The sequence below is a fragment of the Centropristis striata genome, chromosome 22, assembly GCF_030273125.1.
Source record: "Centropristis striata isolate RG_2023a ecotype Rhode Island chromosome 22, C.striata_1.0, whole genome shotgun sequence".
NCBI classification, from domain to species: Eukaryota; Metazoa; Chordata; class Actinopteri; order Perciformes; family Serranidae; genus Centropristis; species Centropristis striata.
This window is the reverse complement of record NC_081538.1, coordinates 10,786,588-10,805,504: the sequence shown is the minus strand read 5'-3', so window position 1 is coordinate 10,805,504 and position 18,917 is coordinate 10,786,588.

The window sequence follows — 18,917 nt, the reverse complement described above, 5'->3', positions numbered from 1 at the left end:
CAATAATTTCAAAACGTTAGCATTGCTTTTAGCCAAACATCACTTTGAGCTAACCATTTGAACTGTTTATCTATTATTGTTATTGGACTTTTAGATAATCATTTCTACCGTTTCTTTAGCATCATTTTAAGCCAACCATTTAATTTAATCTCAATATTACTTTTTCTTCACTATTAAAACTTATCTGTATATTTATTTTAGCTCACCATTTCAGGTCATTGGTCATAGTCATTTTAAGCTATTTTCAATGGTTTTCCAGTACTTTTGGCTAATTATTTGAACTGTTTAGTTATGACATTAAGCTACCGGTTCAAACAGCTTGCTTACTAACCACTTTCCCTCTTTCATTTTAGACATAATGTTAATGTGGATATATTCTTTGAATCATATTATAATTTCTGTTGTTTTGTATTTTTAAGTCGTTCCCTGGTTGAGAATCACTGATTTATGATGAAAAAATTATGTGAACTACTTCACTGCTGGTTTGAAAAATTAATGGGGGAAAAAATGTCTTTAAAGTGGAAAAAGAAAAGCCAAAAAGAGACAGAAGTGTGTGGAGGAATTGCATCATTCAACTTGTCCAGACCAGCCTTTTCTACATCACCTGATCAATACTACACACACACACACACACACACACACATCCTGCATGCATGCCTCTTAACACATGACTCACATGCTCAAGCCTATTATTAAAAGTGGTGGAAGAAATGGCAGGAGTGCCAACAGAAGGAGAGGGATGTCGAGGTCAATGGGTTCGTCCATGCTCCGCTTACTGGTCGTACCACAGGATCACTCCTCTTTCTGTCTCTTCCCAACAGACGTGCAGCCTTACCACACACTAACGGTCTGAGTCAGAGAGTGGGGCCGCTTATGAAATCCAGGTTTGCCACATCGCCCCTCTCTCAGTTAGATAAAAAGAGACATGTCTGTCTTCAGCACTCATCCCAACTGCAGCTCCAAACTCATTCACTGCCATTATATCAACCCCTGCATGACAAAAAACAGACACAGGTGATGTATGTTCTTATGTGCAGGCCTGCGTGGTTGCGGCCTACTTGTTGATGCACGGACCATTTCATTTTCATGGTTCAGCTTCGTCACAACAGGCCAGTTGAACAACTTGAAGCGTTTGGCAGATGTTCAAAAGCAATATGGAATGACTTATATTATAAACATAAATGTGGCAGCACGTATTACCACTCAGATCAAATGTAAAACCAGGAATTTATGGCGGGAGAGGGCATTGTTGGGTTTGCTTAAATGGAAAAAAAATGATCCACATGTTTTGCACAGAGACATACAAGTAGTCCGTGCACAAAGTAGCGCACTGGGAGATATCACAGAACATAATCCAAAGCTTGGAGGAACATAGCCCCCGCTTTATACAAATAAAATAAACCAACCACACAATTAGAGTCAAGCTTTTTGGGGTTGCTTTCAGTTAAATAAACACAGAGGAGTAACAGAGCAATGTAGCAGGCATAATGACACACAATTAGTTTCTTCAAAGTTTACATGTTGGTGTAGTAAAAGTTTCCCATCATTTTTGAACGTTCACATTTTCCACTAGAGAACCAAATCGAAGCCTAAGATTTGCAGCTGTGGTGTAAAGACATTGTTTGCAAATGAACTCAACAGAAATATTTAAATCGTCATTATATCCTTTACACAGTCAAAAGATTATACGTAAATTTAAAAGGTGCATGTACAGCAACAGGTAACAGATGTGGTTAAATGCTGCATTAAAAACATATTTTTTGTATCTAAATAATGAAGTAAATGCATGCACAGTTTTGACACATTCTTGAAACTGGTAACAGCCAGTGTCCCCTGAGTCACAACGCTCAAGTATCTACACCCACCACATCCAACTTCTCCTTTGACCTTTGAGGATAAAGCTCTAATAACAAATGACAGTGGTGATCAGTTACAGCTGAGTGTGCATGCGTGTTTGTACTGTATACATGTAAGTGTTGACATCATAAAGGGCATGTTTGTGCTCACAGTGTATAGAATGCATGCAACTGTCTGTGCATCTCTAGTCTGTTTATCTGAATGAGATGGCACTTAAAATTCTGCAGCAAAATACAGCATCATTTATTTCACAATGTCTTTTGTTGAGATTGGGATGGTTTTCTTTTGTTTGCATTACAATGTTGTGAAAAAAGTGGCCTACAACCCCAGATAAGAAAACTGTTGAATCATGTTACAGGGGAAAATAAATACACATAATAGGTTTCTTTTTCTTTTTCTTTGTGTGAGTGTGTGTGTGTTGGTTTTTTGTTGTTGTTGTTTTTTTGCCTTTGTTGCAACACAGCATTGAAAATTTAAACTTTTAACTTAGAAAAATTATCCTGCCAAAAAAAAAAAAAAATCAAATTAAGGAACTTAGAAGAATTTTCCTGGCAAAACCTTTATTTCTTAAAACCTGTTTTAAGACATTAAACAGAAAACAATTTCGATCGACAATAGAAATGGATCACCAGGCATTTTATTTCTCACTTGCCTCTCAATGCTTCCACATTGCATAGTACGGTTTCACTCTGTATAGAGTAAAAACAATATTGCACCAATGTGTGAAATTAAATGACCTTTTCCTTCTATGAACTTACTGTCTTATGGGAAAGCCACTCTATATTCACTTGTGACTGAAAGGATTCAGCAGAGCAGAGTTATTAATGTGAAGTTGCCTCAGGCTGAATGACAGACAGATGGCATACAGTTCAACAATCAAACAAGAACATATCACACTTTCTTCTTCTCTGTGTGCGTCCTCAAATCTTGAATGACAATTTTTTGTGTGAACACTGCACTTATAATGTCATCTAAGTGGCTTGGGGCTTTTACTGTGGAGGAACCTAATTAGTGCTGCAAAGGTGGCTCATATTAGGGCTAATTACCACCATGAGGTATAAAAGAGGCCTGGCTCGCAGAACATTTTAAAAATAACATGAGTGAGAGCTGGTGGGGATTAAAAAATAATCTTGTAATGCAGGGTCATCAGTCAAAAATAAAAAAGACAAGTTAATGCATGAAGGGAAATTGCCTGAAAGGATGGCAACATAGGCCAAACACAGTTTCAGTAAATATATACACCACAGTCACAGAGTGAAAATAAACGAACAGGCCTATGACAAACATATTAGACATGTCGTGTAGGTTTTGACAAGTGCTCCTAATTGGCATGCAGCCATTGCAGCAGTGTTTATATAAGGGATTTAGATGCTTCAACTTTGTTTTTCATGCGCCCCGTATGTAGTGTAACCAAAAGAAACTGATGGATGTTTAGTTGTAATGCTTCACAGTTCAGGAAATATTGAATAATGAAAGCTACAAACTGCATTTCCCTCTCCTAAATCCTCTCACGCAACTTACCAGTTTGAAGAAAAATATTAATATTGTTGGCTTATAGAGATGTAGTCCCGATTGGCAGGAGCCGCCTGACGTGCTTCTGACAGGTTTAGTGACTGAAGGACACTGTGGATAACGAGGCCTGACTAGCACCACCCAGCCACATCAAAACTACATCCAGTACATACACTTTTTTTCCGGAGAGGAAAGCAAGAAAACAAGGATCTTCTATCGCTGTCATGCGGCCAGTAATTTTCCTTCAGGGCACCCGTGGGAGCCATACATTTTCACATATGGCAAACCGAGTCTGGATTTTATGGGGTGAATTGTTTTGGGATTCTGTGAGAAGAGAAGGAGTAAAACTTTAACTGTCTGTGGCAAGACAGAGCGGGAGAGAGAAAGAGAGAGATGTTTTGATCTTGCAATTTTTCTGTTGTGACGCGAAAAACAGGTCCGAGCTCAAAGTTATGGGCTGTCTTTTAAATACATATTGAGATGTAGAACTTTCATAAAAGAGAGCAGCTTTGATGTTAGTTTCCTGACTGCTTTTGCAACACATTTCTAAGGAGTGTCAGCTCCAAACACAACTCCACTTCTGCAGAATCTCACACAAGAAGTGGCTTATTTAAATTCAGTGTTGCACTATGACTAAGGTTAGGTTCAGTTCAGGACGTCTGTTTGCAGACGTCACAATGTACCTTCATCAGTTTGATGGAATCACTACACACTGCTTAAAAGTGAGATAGATAGGCCTATTTGACCCCAAATTATACCAGTTAAATCTTCATTATGGCTGCTATACATAAAAAAACTTCCTTTATCCCATGTTCTCCTTATGTGTTCTGGAGTAGATGTTTTGTTCTTAGTTATGTCACTTTTCTTAGAGTAGTTGAGGGCCTTTTCACTTGACCTCAGTAACTGAGCATCAGGCACTTGAATGCACTGCCCCCTAGTGGATCACCAACTACAGGTTTAAACACTGAGGATATCTGGAGTAAAACATTTAGTTAATTCCTTATACATAAGCTTATTCTTAACTTTCTTAAGTCTTAATTTCAGATAAACAGATGTATTTCGTGTTGATCCTAATGTCCATTTGTATGGAGACATATTTGGTAATCAATAACTGCAAAATAAACATCTGACAGCAGCGTTTGCTTGCACAACAATCTCAGACACATGCGAAATGAGACAGATTTGTTTGCCTTTACCTAGACTGACCTTGCAATAATTAACTTTTTAACAATGAGGATAATTAATCACTTAGTTTGGATAATATGCATACAGTGTAAACGTAGTGATGGAATGAGCATTACGGTGTGAAAAAGTTAGTACTACACTGGTTCCCTTGACTAAAAGTCAATGATATTTTCCATTAAACTTTTGAATATTTCAGAAAATAAACTCTGTGGCACACTAAAGTCTATGCTGCTTACATGTTTTGCAAAATTAACACAACTTTTATGATTTGTAAAAGGTGAATGCAGTCACCAAAAGTAAAAAGCTAATGTTAGGCTATAAATGACTTCATTGTCACCACCACTAAACTGGCAATGTCGTCTAATGTCCCCAACAACCTCTGTAGTCTCATTTAGTTGTTAGCAACCACTGCTTTTTAAGACACGTTAAAACGTCAACCTTCACGAGTGGGGAATTAACTGTCGTAAAACAAAACGTGAAAGCTTAAGCTTGTGTTAACCACAGACCTTAATTCAGGCCTCTAACCAAAACCCATTCAAAAACCCACTGACTTTGAGACAAGGGAGCCAAAGTCCGAATATACTAACTCATTTTCAGGTTTTAGCACTAATTTCCTGCAGCATTCTATTATAGAAGAAAATAAGTCAAATATACTAAGAGTTAGAGGTGATGCATATCTGTGGCACACCAGCACTGGTGATTCCACTTATTGTGGCAGATTAGACCTCTGTGATTGACATCTCCTTGGTTGCACCTGTTGGAGTGAGACCACATCTGACTCCTCCTCTCCTGGAGAGTTTTAATGATCTATAAACCATTTTGTTCCCAATTTCACAAGGCTATGGGATCTGAAAGTGTTCATTCTGGCAATTCACCAGCTTTGCCAGAACAACCTACTTGTGGCAAACCAAATACCAGTTCTGGGACAGCCTCTGCTGGTCCAGAGGTATCTGGGTGTAGTTGAGGTGATGGTGATCAGAGTCATTTAAGGCAAAGGGAGCAAGTTGGGTTTTTTTTAAACGTAGACCTGCACACAACCTGGACCGGGACTTTTTAAAGCCATAACTGTCAGCACTTGCCAACACAAAAGTTGAGTCACTGGTATCGATCATCAACCCTTTCAACACCTCCCAGGTTATATTGTGGCTAGTTCTTCCTATGGGGATGTAAAAAAAACTCTTAAGGAAGTTCCTTCAGGATAAGCTTCTATTAAGTGTCTCCTCCAATAAAACCGCACCCTCGTCTGGGAGGATAACGTCCCACATTTCCCGCTAACCTTCTCCCAGACTCTGCTTGTCCTTCCTTTAACTCCACTTTTGCTTATGTATATTTCTGAGTTTGAAAGATTTATGATTCCCCTTAGACTGTATTATTTACCCAGGTTTATTGTAGTTTATTTTTAGAGCAAAATAAAGGTTAAATGAAATAAAGTTGTACTCCCCCGTTCCTTCCACTCCTCCCTCCTTCCTCTCCACCCTTAACAACCTGTAAACCTCTGATTTACTGTTATTACAGCTGAGCTGAATCAAAGAGTGGCAGGGGCAGAGACAGGAAAGGCAGCCAGGAGAGAGGGACTGACGTGGCCCAAGGCTACGAGACGCAGACAGTACATGGACTTTTAAATGGAGCGGGCCTGATATGGCATTTTAACATGTCTGTCGTGGTAACCTCCATTTCCTCATGTGGGCCGTTTGTCGTCTGGTAGGAAATCAAACTAATTTCAAAAGGTTCAAGGACAGAGTAACGTGCTGTGATTGGGATCCCAGCATGGGTTAAGTCTAGAAAATAATCAGTTAAATAAGCTCATATGCTCTATACTGCCCTAACTGCAGTTACTACGCAAAGAAGACTGAGAAAAACTGCTTTAAAGATTTTTAACGTTTTTTTAAACTGGCCAGCCAAATGGGTTATCGGTAGGTTAGTGATATGACACTTATTTCTACATGTATTGATGATGTAATTTTTATGCTCAAAAATCACGACAATTTATTTGACCTTTGACCCCAAAAATGTAGCTACTGCACTGTGATTTTGCTGTAAAAGGTTTTAATAGTAATGTTGTTGTCTTCTTTCAGCTTTTATATTTTGTTTTCAGTGAATAAACATTTTCAAATTGATTTTGTTATAAGTGTATTTAAAAATGTTTAACAACTCTATTCAAAGATTTGTGTATTCTAGACTTGAAATCATAAAGTAATCTTATATTTTAGTCTTATTATCATTTTATCCCACTTTTGTACTTGATCACTATCTAGATAATAATTCCTCTATCAAATAAACTTATTTGTATTATTTCTGTCTTCACTATTCAGAACAAAGAAGAAATACAAGGCTACAATGTGTACAAAGTCACTGCAGTCTGCTTTGAGCTTTTTTAAAAACTCGCCCAAAAATGTAGTTAACTGCAGTTAAGCTTTGTAGGGCAGTATAGAGGATTCACTAAAGTTTTGGTACAACCATCGTTTGTTTCATAACCTCTCTAATTTTTAATTTTCTGTCCACATCTTCTGCTTTTCTACTTAGCTTTCCAACTGTCTTGCGCAATCATACTCCTACCTAAAAATATCAGAAAGCTTGGGCTATTTCTGATGGATTTTGTCAGAAAATCGCAAGCCAACATCAGGCCGTCATGCACTGATTACATATTCCTAAGCACTGTGTGCAGCATAATCATGTTTTTTCTGTAATTTCATGTCCATATGGAACCTTCAGACAACTATGACATGTCAGATGGCACAGACCTCTCCGTGCCAAAGTGACATGATTGTTGTTCAAAAGCCCAGAGAGCAGTAATTGTCCAGATGTTTCATAGTTTTGAACCTCTTTCAACATGATACAGCTGTATACAGCCTTGCTGATTGACTGACTAATTCACTCAACGAAAACCTGCTGGGAATATGTTAGCAATCAAAATGTATAATCTTTTCAATATGGCGAACAACAGTTCTCAGATTAGTGATGTTTCTGGCAGGTTTTCTTTTCAGTGAAGAGCAATTTTAAAAAAAAATTACGTTCAGAAGGCTTATAATATTATGTTTTAGTAATTTTGTGTGTGCATTTGACAGTGTGATGACATGTTAGCACAATGTAATCAGATTTCTGTATGAATGGTTTTAGTCCGTCTAAATGCTCACCAACACCAGTTGAGCATGTGTGGTATTAAGCACAACCTTACCAAATCACAATTTACATAATTTAAGGTGAGACACTGCAGCAAAAAAATTGTTTAATCATGCTAAATGTTAGAGTCGCGGTTTTAAACATGTGGTTAATATGCTGAAAAGGTCACAGTTTTGTTCGGTTTAGGCAACAAAACTAACCAGAACTTGACTTTTGGTTCCACACAGATTACAAATAGTGGTCTCCTGTGTTTGCTTGACTCATCCGTCCACCATACTCCAGACCAAGCCCCCAGGGAGGGCACCAATTTGATACAGTGGTCAATCTGTGGAGTTACAACTCCCATTCGTCACATGATGGCCCAAAATGTCTTACATTGTCTCAAAAGACAATTTTTAACATCACAATCTCTTCAAAATATCTTGTTGCATTATCAGAATTGTATCCATTTAGGCCAGGAGTCGTACGACTGAATTATTTTTACATCATTGTATTGATGTAAGTGAGCAGCTAAACTGAAAGTAAACTAGCTCGGCTGGCTTATTATTTTAAGTCTCTTAAGTTAATTACTAATAAGAAATGTATATCTATAATGAATATCCATGCAGATTTTTTCAACCAATAACCTGTCATAACAATTATAACTAAAACTTCTATTTTATATGTAAGATTACAAAGTCTGTCACACCAAAGTTTTATTTTTGCTTTTCTGTTTCCTTTTCTTCTTTTTTTCCTTTGACCCTTATTATACTATCATATGTAATTATGCTGCTACTATGTTACTATTGCACAATGTTAACTCATATGACTGAATTCCTTGTTTGTTTTGCAACTTTCAATAAAGTTGAAAAACAAAACAAAAAACAAACTACCTTGGCTGGTGGAAGTCTGTTGCATGTTCTATAGGAGTCATATTGCAGAAGATCCAGATAATTTTATACACGGGAGTCAAACTTTCTTGACGTCATTCAAAATTAAGTTGGTTTCATGGGAATGATTTAGACATCCATACTCCATACATGGACTTTGTCGCTCTTTATACTACTTCACCTTACTTCCTTCTTTGTGCCTGTGATAATTACTTTAGCCACAAATGACAGGAACTGATTTGCCTATAATGAGGGAAAGACTGTATGTATCAGTAGTGTGTCCCCACTAATACATGACCCTCATTTCAAAGTATGGTTTGATGTACAAATAAATTTATCACATATCCTTTGATACTTGCATTCTGGGAGTTATAGCCTGCGTGTTGAATGTGTTTCCATCAACCATGCCTTATAAAACTTACTCACCATACAGAAAAATTATGCTGTCTTTCAAGTCAGTGAGAAAATGATTATTACAGCACATGTGTGAGGATTTTTTTTCACCAGAACACAGAGTGTAACACTTGCACTGTGTCCCCCTCGACCTGCTGTTTCCTGCTTCCTAATGCCCACAGTTTCACACGCTAAGTTCCCACCATCCTCCCCTCCGTGTTTCTCCCTGCTACCACTTTTCCTTCCCTCCATGCTACTGCCTCTGCTGCCCTATATCCACTTACTGCCCCCTTACACACCTAAATCCCTCTTCTCTTCTCTCACCACTTTAACCCCCTCCTCCATCACTTCTTCGCTAATGCCCCCTTTCATTTTCTCAGCTCTCTGCTCTTTCTCATCACTCTTCTGTCCTCCTTTCCTTTCTCTTCCCCTAGCTTCCCCAGCTCTTCTTTTGGCATTCCCACACACTGTACGCTACTCATCCCTCTGACACCATATCTACCTTCCTCCTCGACCGTGAAATCCACGTCCAGCTGAGTTCTGCTGGGAGCCAGAGCTACCAGATGGCACCAGGCAGAACCCAAACATCTGTGTTACCCAACTGGGCCCAAGCGGGGCTCCGAAGGATATGCAGCTGTATAAACAGCTTGTGTGTAAAAATGCAAGCTATGCAGCCAAGCACAGGGGTCCTCACCAGGTTGCTATGAAAAGAAATATTATTAATAATGATAATAATGACAGAGGAAATACCTAAGCTTGAGACATGACTGTGTGTTTGTGTGACAGTGGGGCATGGGAAAGATGACAAAGGCCTCGGGCTGTACCACACACACACACACACACACACAAACCATGTCACTATGATGGGCTCACTGCCACAAACAGTACTCAAAAGAAAAAAGTCTCTTCTGTCAGGGTGCCAAGTCCACATTAAACAATATGTTGAAACTTGTTAGTTTGATACTAAAACTGTGTTGATGTTTGGTTGTACCACAGAGACGTGAAGTTTATCTTAGCTACTCTGATGTAAAGCCCACGCTAAACAAAATACTGTCACATCAAATAAAGTTTTCACTTCCTGTGGCCAATCAGAGAAAAGTACTATAATCTTGATGCAATGTTTATTGCCGTGTTGTCAAATGACATAAAACAGAAAGAGGCTGTTGCCTGGTGCAAATAAAGGCTTTCATATTGACCACGATATGATCCTCTCAGAAAGTTAAGAACTTGTTGTGTTTTCAATCGCTGTGTTTGTTGTTGTTTTGAGTGTAAAGTTATTTTGTTGGCTACAACCTGTTATATCTAATAACTGTGAAGGAGAAAGAAATAGCTTGTGCCCAATCGTCTTTGAACACTTTTCCACACAAAAATTTGTTGTTTCTCACTGAACAACAACAACTTGTACATAAACTAGGAAAAAGTATTATGATTAGATGATAGCTATCTTACCTTATCAGCCATCTCCATCCATAATCTACACATGGACTTTGTTGCCCTTTATGCTACATCCCCAGACTTCCTCCTTTGCTACTGTGATAATTACTTTGGCCACTAGAGGTCTTCGCCACAATAGCATTATGATTATAGTTTGCTCTCGCTCATCCTTCAAAATTATCCATATATCTTTCAAAACAATCCACCGCCATGCTAGCGGAGGACTTTACTCAAACTCAGGGGTAAGTTAACCCATTGAGGCCTAAAACGTTTCAACGCTTCTACTAAATAATATATTTTTCAGCCTCTGTAGCAGATAGAAATTAAATTAAAAAAATATTTGAGAGCTTATACAAATACTACAAAACGACGTATCCGCTTTCCAGGCTTCAATGGGTTAAAGTTGTATCCTGGCATCACCAGACTATTTGACTAATGCATATTTGTTTTTAACCTCTCAGTCCAATTTTATCAATGAGCACTGACAAATATGCCTCTGAATAGACCTACAACCAATCAGATCAACAAATTATGACCCCCAACCATTTGGAGTAACAAAGTGTGTAGAAGCGCGAAGTGACATGTGCAAGTTGGAATGGTGCTTGGTCCGTTTTCAAGCAGGAATAACATGGCAGCTTGGTCACGAACTTTCTTAAATTACACCTAAACAGTGGCTAAAATGTCTTCTTGAGGCAAGAAATATACAATGCAGTAGCAGAATCCTGATATTTTATCAGCACTGTGTAGTTATGAATGGAAGAGTGACCAGGTGCATCTGCCAGAGCAAATAAAACATGAGCCTGACTGATTTGACTGGTGTTCAGGCTAGTAGTAATGTGTTAAAATTTCACATTAACTACTAATATAAATGAAATGTGAAACTAAAGACTAACTTGTTATCTTTTGAACTATAAATTGGATGTTTCTGGGTAAGTCAAATAAATATCATCGTTGTCAACACACCTGGACCGTACTTCTGTCCTTCACAATAAAATACACTACAGTAAAAATAAAGAGAATTAGACATGTACATAAATTAAATTTCACGTGTAGATTGTTAAATATGTATAAATCAATTATACCTTCACTGGTGTTGGTGATCTTATTCGAAATGAACGTGAAAACACAGGATAGTGCGGCATTGCAGATGTGTCTGATTTGGGATACAGTAACGAACAGTGTCTGATTTGGGTTACAGTCTCTATAAGTTAAAAAATGTGTTTAAACTCGGGTACATTTGAACTTGTGCGACCTTAGTGTTGACCCCTACTCTCAGTTTTCTGCTAACCTAAGCTAATCAACTGCTGGTTCCACCAACATATTTAGCACACAAACATGACTTTGGTATCAATCTTCTCCTCCAACTTCCTCAAGAAAGCGAATAATTGTATTTTCCAAAATGTCACACTGTTCCTTTAATATAATCCACTACTACTCTCAGATTTATTTGCCATTCATAAAGATTAAAGGACAAGAAAAACGGTTTTGCATGCAAATGTTTTACATTTTATAAAATTGTGGACTATAAAAGGTTTTTCCCGAGATGTCCCTGAAGTACTTTTGTAATTAATTTACCCTTGATCAGAATACAATATTTTTAGACAGCGTGACAAAATCTAAACTCTAAACACTTTTATTCATTCTAAGTATGCAAAAAGCATGCATGCCCTGCTAGAAGGATGGTACTTCCCGAACTTTCTAGATGCAACTATGCATGGTATGAAAGCCGCCAGACACTCTGGCACACACACACAAACGCACACACACAAACGCACACACACACACACACACACACACACACACACACACACACACACACACACACGAACACACGTAAAGTACCCAAAAAGTCCCTTCTGGTGAAAGTTGAAGCGTACACAAAGGCCAGGATATAGTACAACAATGGGGCAGCACAGAGTACATGAATGACTAAGCCAAGCTAGATGAGTTCGGGCTAAAGTAGGATTACCTGCATGTGGACCGTAACACAAGTAACTACTCATATACGGGCTATCAAGATTCAACAAAAGCCCGATCTGTCTTGTGTCTGCTCAGAGTACATTTTGAAGAAACACAGATTTGGGCTGTTCTGGGTTGTGTGTTGAGTGGATTATAATAGTTTATCTCACAGGGAGCCATTGGCCTATTCTCTTTTGCCTCAAACTCCAAAACAACACTCAGGCCCACTTGAGAGTACTCTGGGCTTGGATGAGTTTTGCCTCTGGCACGGAGTCATCGGCACAAGAATCTGGCTGCCCTCCAAAGACAATATTTGTCAGAGTAGCCTTGTTTCAAACCTTTACTGTTTATTACATTCTGCAGCCTCTACTTTTTTTTCTCCAGAGATGGGGTTTTCAGATTCAACCTTAAGATTCCAGTGAAAAGCCCTTTCATGTTTTTAATCACTCTAAAAATGTTCAAAGGGTACAAAAAGTGTTTTTAATCAGCATGCACAGCTGCATGGAGTGAAAAAAAACATTAACTTTTCATTCGCATCATATGGTTTAAATAATTTTCTTTCAGTATTTTTTGAGACGTTGACTTGAAGAGCTTCCACTTCACATGTCAACCCAGTGGAGAGGGAAGATGTAAGCAAACTGGATTTGAGAGCAATTATGGACCACACTGAAAAAATTAACATCTCAGTATTAAATCCTACACTTTTTTTTATCATGCCAGCTGCATGGAAAGAGTATTTGATTTCAGTGGAACACCAGATTTAGTTAAGTCCAATAAGTCCACCTGTCAGGTTACAATAAATCTAAAAACGATTGAGCAGTCATTGGTTTTTTTTATCAAACCAGTTTTGCAATGGTTTCATATCTAAACCTCCTGACCCTTGCTGCTGTTTGGTTACACAGACGTTTGGCTGGTGAAAAGTAATTGGCCCCTGTTCAGTTGAATGCTTAAAAAACTTCACAGACAATGCAACAAGCCTTTTAAGTCAACACATTTTGGGTCAAGTATCAAAAGGCGCAGTGTGATAGGCCCAAATGTGCCCAGTGTTTAGAGCTGTCAGCTTCCTGCACCTGCAGGCTCGGCATATGGCAGAAGTCTGGACCTCCCGTGATAAGTCAGTCACAATATTACATAAAACAAGCTTTCCTCAAGCGTGTGTGTGTGTGTGTGTGTGTGTGTGTGTGTGTGTGTGTGTGTGTTCTTGTACTTACCACATAGTGAGGACTGGAACACGTTTTTAATAGTGTGAGGATATTTTTGTGAAGTGAGGACATTTCAGCCGGTCCTCAATTCTTTAAAGGCTTGTTTGAGGGTTCAGACTTGGTTTTAGGGTTAACGTTATGTTGAGGTTTGTGTTAGTTGTGATGGTGAGGGTTAGGGTAAGGGGCTAGGGAATTCACTATCAAATGAGGGCCCTCACAAAGATAGAAGTACAAGGGTGTGTTTGTGTGTGTGTGTGTGTGTGTGTGTGTGTGTGTGTGTGTGTGAGGGAGAGGCTTTTTCATTTCACTGTTCTTTGAGCTGCACTGAAACCACTTGACTGACTCATTTCAAGAGTCTCATCACATTTTCGAAAGAAAACTTACATTTTGGGTTTACATACAGTTTTAGTTTGTCACTGAGATTTCCTATAAAATAAAAAATTATGATGAACCCCAGCAAACATCCATGTTTTTGTCTTTTTTCTTGCCTTTGCAGCCATCTTTACCGGTAAAGTCATCTGCCTGGCCTTGCCTGAAATGGATAAAACACAACACAGGACCATATTTTACTGTCTTTTCTGCAAGAAAATCTAACCGCTTTGAAGTTCAGAGTGGCGTGTGCGCCTTCGCATCTGAGCGTGTGCCCTCGCATTTCAGCACTCGCTGCCAGCTCCTTCCTCTTGACTGCAGCCCGTACGCTGTGGATGGCAGGCAGCCACGGCTCAGGTTCTCTATCATAAAGCTACGGAAACCCCTTCTGTCCATTGTTTGAAAGCTCTCCCGATGGCACACCAACCGCAGCCCTCAACAGCGCAGATTTGAAAATGTTCTGTGTAACGTTAATAGAGAATGAGTGCCGAGGTCTCCCTTGAATGACTTTCCAGCACATTAGTGCCAGGAAGCCGTTCATTTTAATGTCAGCGGTGTATTAGCGCTGCTATATAGTGTTTTGACTGTAACTATCCCAGCATTTACTCTAAATATACACACGGCATTCTTCTTCTGTCGAGCGTATCTTTAAGGCATAGTTAAGTAATTACTGGAGATTTTAAAATAAACACATCCGGTGCACAGACTCAGTTTTGTTAACAGGACGACGGTTACCACCCTTTCATGGTGTACATCCAGCACTGTATAACACTTGAGTCGAAGCCCGGAGAACATGACACATGAGCTCTCTCCACAACGAGGTGGAGTACTGCTCAGGGCTTCTGTCCTGCATCTCAGCTCTGCAGTCTCCTTCATATTTCACTCTGTCTCAGCTAAAGAACTTTTCATTTTTAAGGCCCTGGTGTCCTGGTTACTCAAGCAGGCTGGCATGTATGGTATGTGACCGCAGTGCTGTGTGATTTAAATCTGGCCCATGTCATGCCTCTCCATTTTCTCCTCTTCCTGTATTGCTTTAGTGAGGAAATACATTAATAAAAATACTTTAGAAAATGATCCACAGACCTGGCTATCAATTTAACAGAAACAGAAGGGAGGAAATGCTGCAGTGGGGTCATATTGTGTGATGGACTAAAATTCTTGGAGGCAATACCTGAATCCAGTGGTGGAGGAAGTATTCAGATCCTTAACTTAAGTAAAAGTACGAATAAAACACAAATTACTCCACTACAAGTAAAAGTCCTTCATTCATATTTTACAAAAGTACAAGTACAAAAGTATCAGCATCAAAATGTACTTAAAGTATCAAAAGTAAAAGTACTTGTTATGTTTCTCTATGCATCCATACTATGAGACTGTGCCGTTCCCCTCTGGGTCAGGCCTCCTGGACTCAATCACTGGACATTCTGGGACATTTTGTTGGATTTATATTTTCTTTTTATGCTAATGAATAAGTGCTGGCAGTCTGTCTGTCTTTTTGTTTTGTTGTGTTTTGTCTGGTTCTTTATTTTATTTATATATTTTTTCTGTTTTGTTTCTTATCTTTCTTGTATGTGTTTGTATATTTATGTAACAAATAACTTTGCATAAATTAAATTTACAACAACAAAAAATAATGAATTTGACTCCGGTTTGCTTTTTCTAGTACAAAAATACAGAAATACAAAGATTAAATATTAAAAATAGCACCAAAAACCCCATTAGAGCAGAGAACAAAACAAATACATAAAACAGATAGATAGATGGATGGATGGATAGACAACAAATATAGCTGATAAGGGTACAATTTGAGAGCTGATCTCTAGACATTTCCCATGGTTTTCTTGATAATAACCAAAATCAGTATCAAGAAAACCATGGAAAATGTCTGGATATCAGCTCTTAAATTAAACTCTTATCAGCTATTTTTGTTGTTATCGTTTGTCCAAACTAATGCACCTTTAGCTGTACCAGGCATGAAAATGAACAAGAAAGCAAGGAGAAAACAAGGGTGGTCTAATATTTTTTTCCATGACTGTTTGTTGTGTTATATAATGGGGGTGTGTCTTCATGATTGACAGCTGTGATTGAGTGTGGGTGGGGCCTTGAAACCTCGGCTCCACCATCAGATCACATCTACACTCTCTGGTAAACTCGGCATGTTAGCATTGCACAAATATATTGTCGACCATGTTCATCATCTTAGTTCAGTGTGTTAGCTTCCCTGCATTAGCTTATTAACATAATGTAAACCTAATGCTTTTGACCTGAAGATGGTCCCTGGATAAGAAGCTATGCCACATGTTGTCTTATTTTGACAAAGACAAAAATGACTGGCCTCCAGCTACAGAGGATTTAGTTACGTTTATAATGTCGTGCAGTGACTCTATTGAAAGGAGGGATTTTTTCAAGGTCTTATTGGTATCTGTTAAAGCCATTGTTTCCTCAGTCTGCGGAGTCTGTAAATTCACTGTCTTGGTATTCAGCCTGGCATCCACTGCAGTCAGCTATCATCGAGGCCAATCCCCACAGTCTGGCACCGGTCAAGAAGTATTACAGTAACATCCTGTCCTCTCTTCACAAAGAATGCTTGTTTTGGCATACATTTGGATATGCTCTCCATTAGAGGCTTTAACACTCTCCGTCACTGCATTATCTGCTCTCATTAATGACTGTCAGAACAAGGTTACATTGCCAGACATAGAGCAGGATACTTGACACCACTTCTAATCTTTGGCTGCTTGAAATACCGAGCGGTAGTAGGTGGAGAGAGGTAGAGAGAGAGAGAGAGAGAGAGAGAGGAGAGAGAGAGAGGAGAGAGAGAGAGAGAGAGAGAGAGAAGAGAGAGAGAAGAGAGAGAGAGAGAGAGAGAGAGAGAGAGAGAGAGAGAGAGAGAGAGAGAGAGAGAGAGAGAGAGAGAGAGAGAGAGAGAGAGAGAGAGAGAGAGAGAGAGAGAGAGAGAGAGAGAGATTGTTGAAATGATGATGATTAATGACAGTGGAGTGGCTTCAGTGCAACTTGTGGAAAAGTGAAACAGAACCTGACTAACCATGTGTTTGAGTGACTTCTGTATACTTTACATCTCACATATTTCTTTCCATTTTGAACAGACCGATGTGTTTATTGTCATTTTTGTTCAGTGTTATTTTTTCTGTCTAGTTTATCTTATCTTCATTTTGGATAAATAAGTTTGCTTTCTTGCCGAGAAAAATAAATATGAGGTACAGTCACACCAATTTTACTATAAGAGACACTCACATTACTATGTGACACGGCTCCTGAGATAACTTCCAGGATAATGTCCCTTTTTTTAATCCAAACCACATTTTTTTTTTTTACCCTAAACCTAACCAAGTGTTTTGCCCCTAAACCTAACCAAACTGTGGCCATTTAGAGTGCGTGTCCTGTAGTACCGTGAAAGACCTATTGGATGCATTGGGCAACAGCTCTCCCTGCTCTGTCTTAAGCCAACAAAATCCACAACCAGTATCTTTTAAGGTCACTAATAAAGTTTGTATCTCATTTGTTTCATCTACAGGTGCATCTCACTAAATTATGATATCATAGAAAAGTTTATTTATGTCAGTAATTCAATTCAAAAAGTGGAAATAACACATTATATAGATCCTTTACACACAGAATGAAACATTTCATGTCTTCATTTATTTAATGTTCTTCTAATTATAATGATCATGGCTAACATTTAATGAAGACCTAAAATTCAGTGTCTCAAAAAAATTACAAAAAATAATATTACAAAAGACCAATTTTAAAAAGTATGTTTAATATGGAAATGTTGGCCTCTGAAAAGTATGTCCATCTATATGACTCAATACTTGATTTTGAATATTTGACTTGAACTACTGGAAATGTACTTTTCTATGATATTCTAATTTATTGAGATGCACCTGTAAGTGTAAAAATTGTGTTTTTTAATAATAACATTTAAACAGTCAGGCTTGTGTGCTTCTGTCAACTTTCAGCTTGCTAACCCATGCTAACTGGAGAGAGCTAATAGAGCCATATGTCGCAAAATGTCAAAGTATTTCTTGGGAGCAGAGGAATGCTTAAAAAAACAAAAACTACAAAAATAACATTGAAAAATCAAACTTTCTTTGTTTGGCCAAACACAAAAAGAGATTAAAAAAGAGAAAATAAAAAACTGGCACTTTGTGGTGAACGTATTTTTACAAGGTAATTTTGTAAGAAGAACACCAACTATTACACCAACCCAAATTCAAATATGATGTGTTTACATAAAATCGACATTGGTCAGATGTAAGCAGGACATTGACCACGGTAAATTAATACTGGTTCAACTTTTTATGAAATTATTGTAATAATTTTGGAGTGTCATTTTTGCAAAGGAAACCTGGCATTTCTTCTCAAACACCTGCATTTAAAATCTTCTCTTGATTGGGTCAGGTTGTTCATAGGTCCCACCAGATCCTCTATAACTCCATGCAGTATGTGAGAGTTAATGCACGCCATTAGCTTGGAAACGAAGTGGCTGGGAGGGCGTGTGGGGTCAGCCAACCATTTCTGATGGTAATAGCCTCGAACAAGTTCCTTTTCTTGGGTAAAACTTTGGTTTTTTGTTGGATTTACTACGTAAACTCACACATTTCTTAAAATTCGCTTTCTGTTTTTGAGGCAAACTAGCAAAGCAGATGATAGTGATTGGAGGCATTATTACGAATCATTCTGTTGGCTCTGTTTTCTGTTGCCTTTATAATGAGCTGGTCTCGGGCCCAAACCCTTGGGAGCAGCATAATCACGGTTTAATGAGCTGTATCAGGACCAGCGCCGAGAGCTGGGGGATTTAGAGAGTTCCTGACGACGCTACAGGCCCTACAGTACCTGTTACCCCGAATGCTCCCTTAACTCAACATCTGGATCTAATGGCAATAAAACACAATTTGTGTGACCGTTATTTACGCCTGTATTAGGTTTGGCTTATCCAGCTCATTTTTATCAGCAAATTGGCTCCAAAAAATTAAGGGCTGCAGTGTTCAATTGC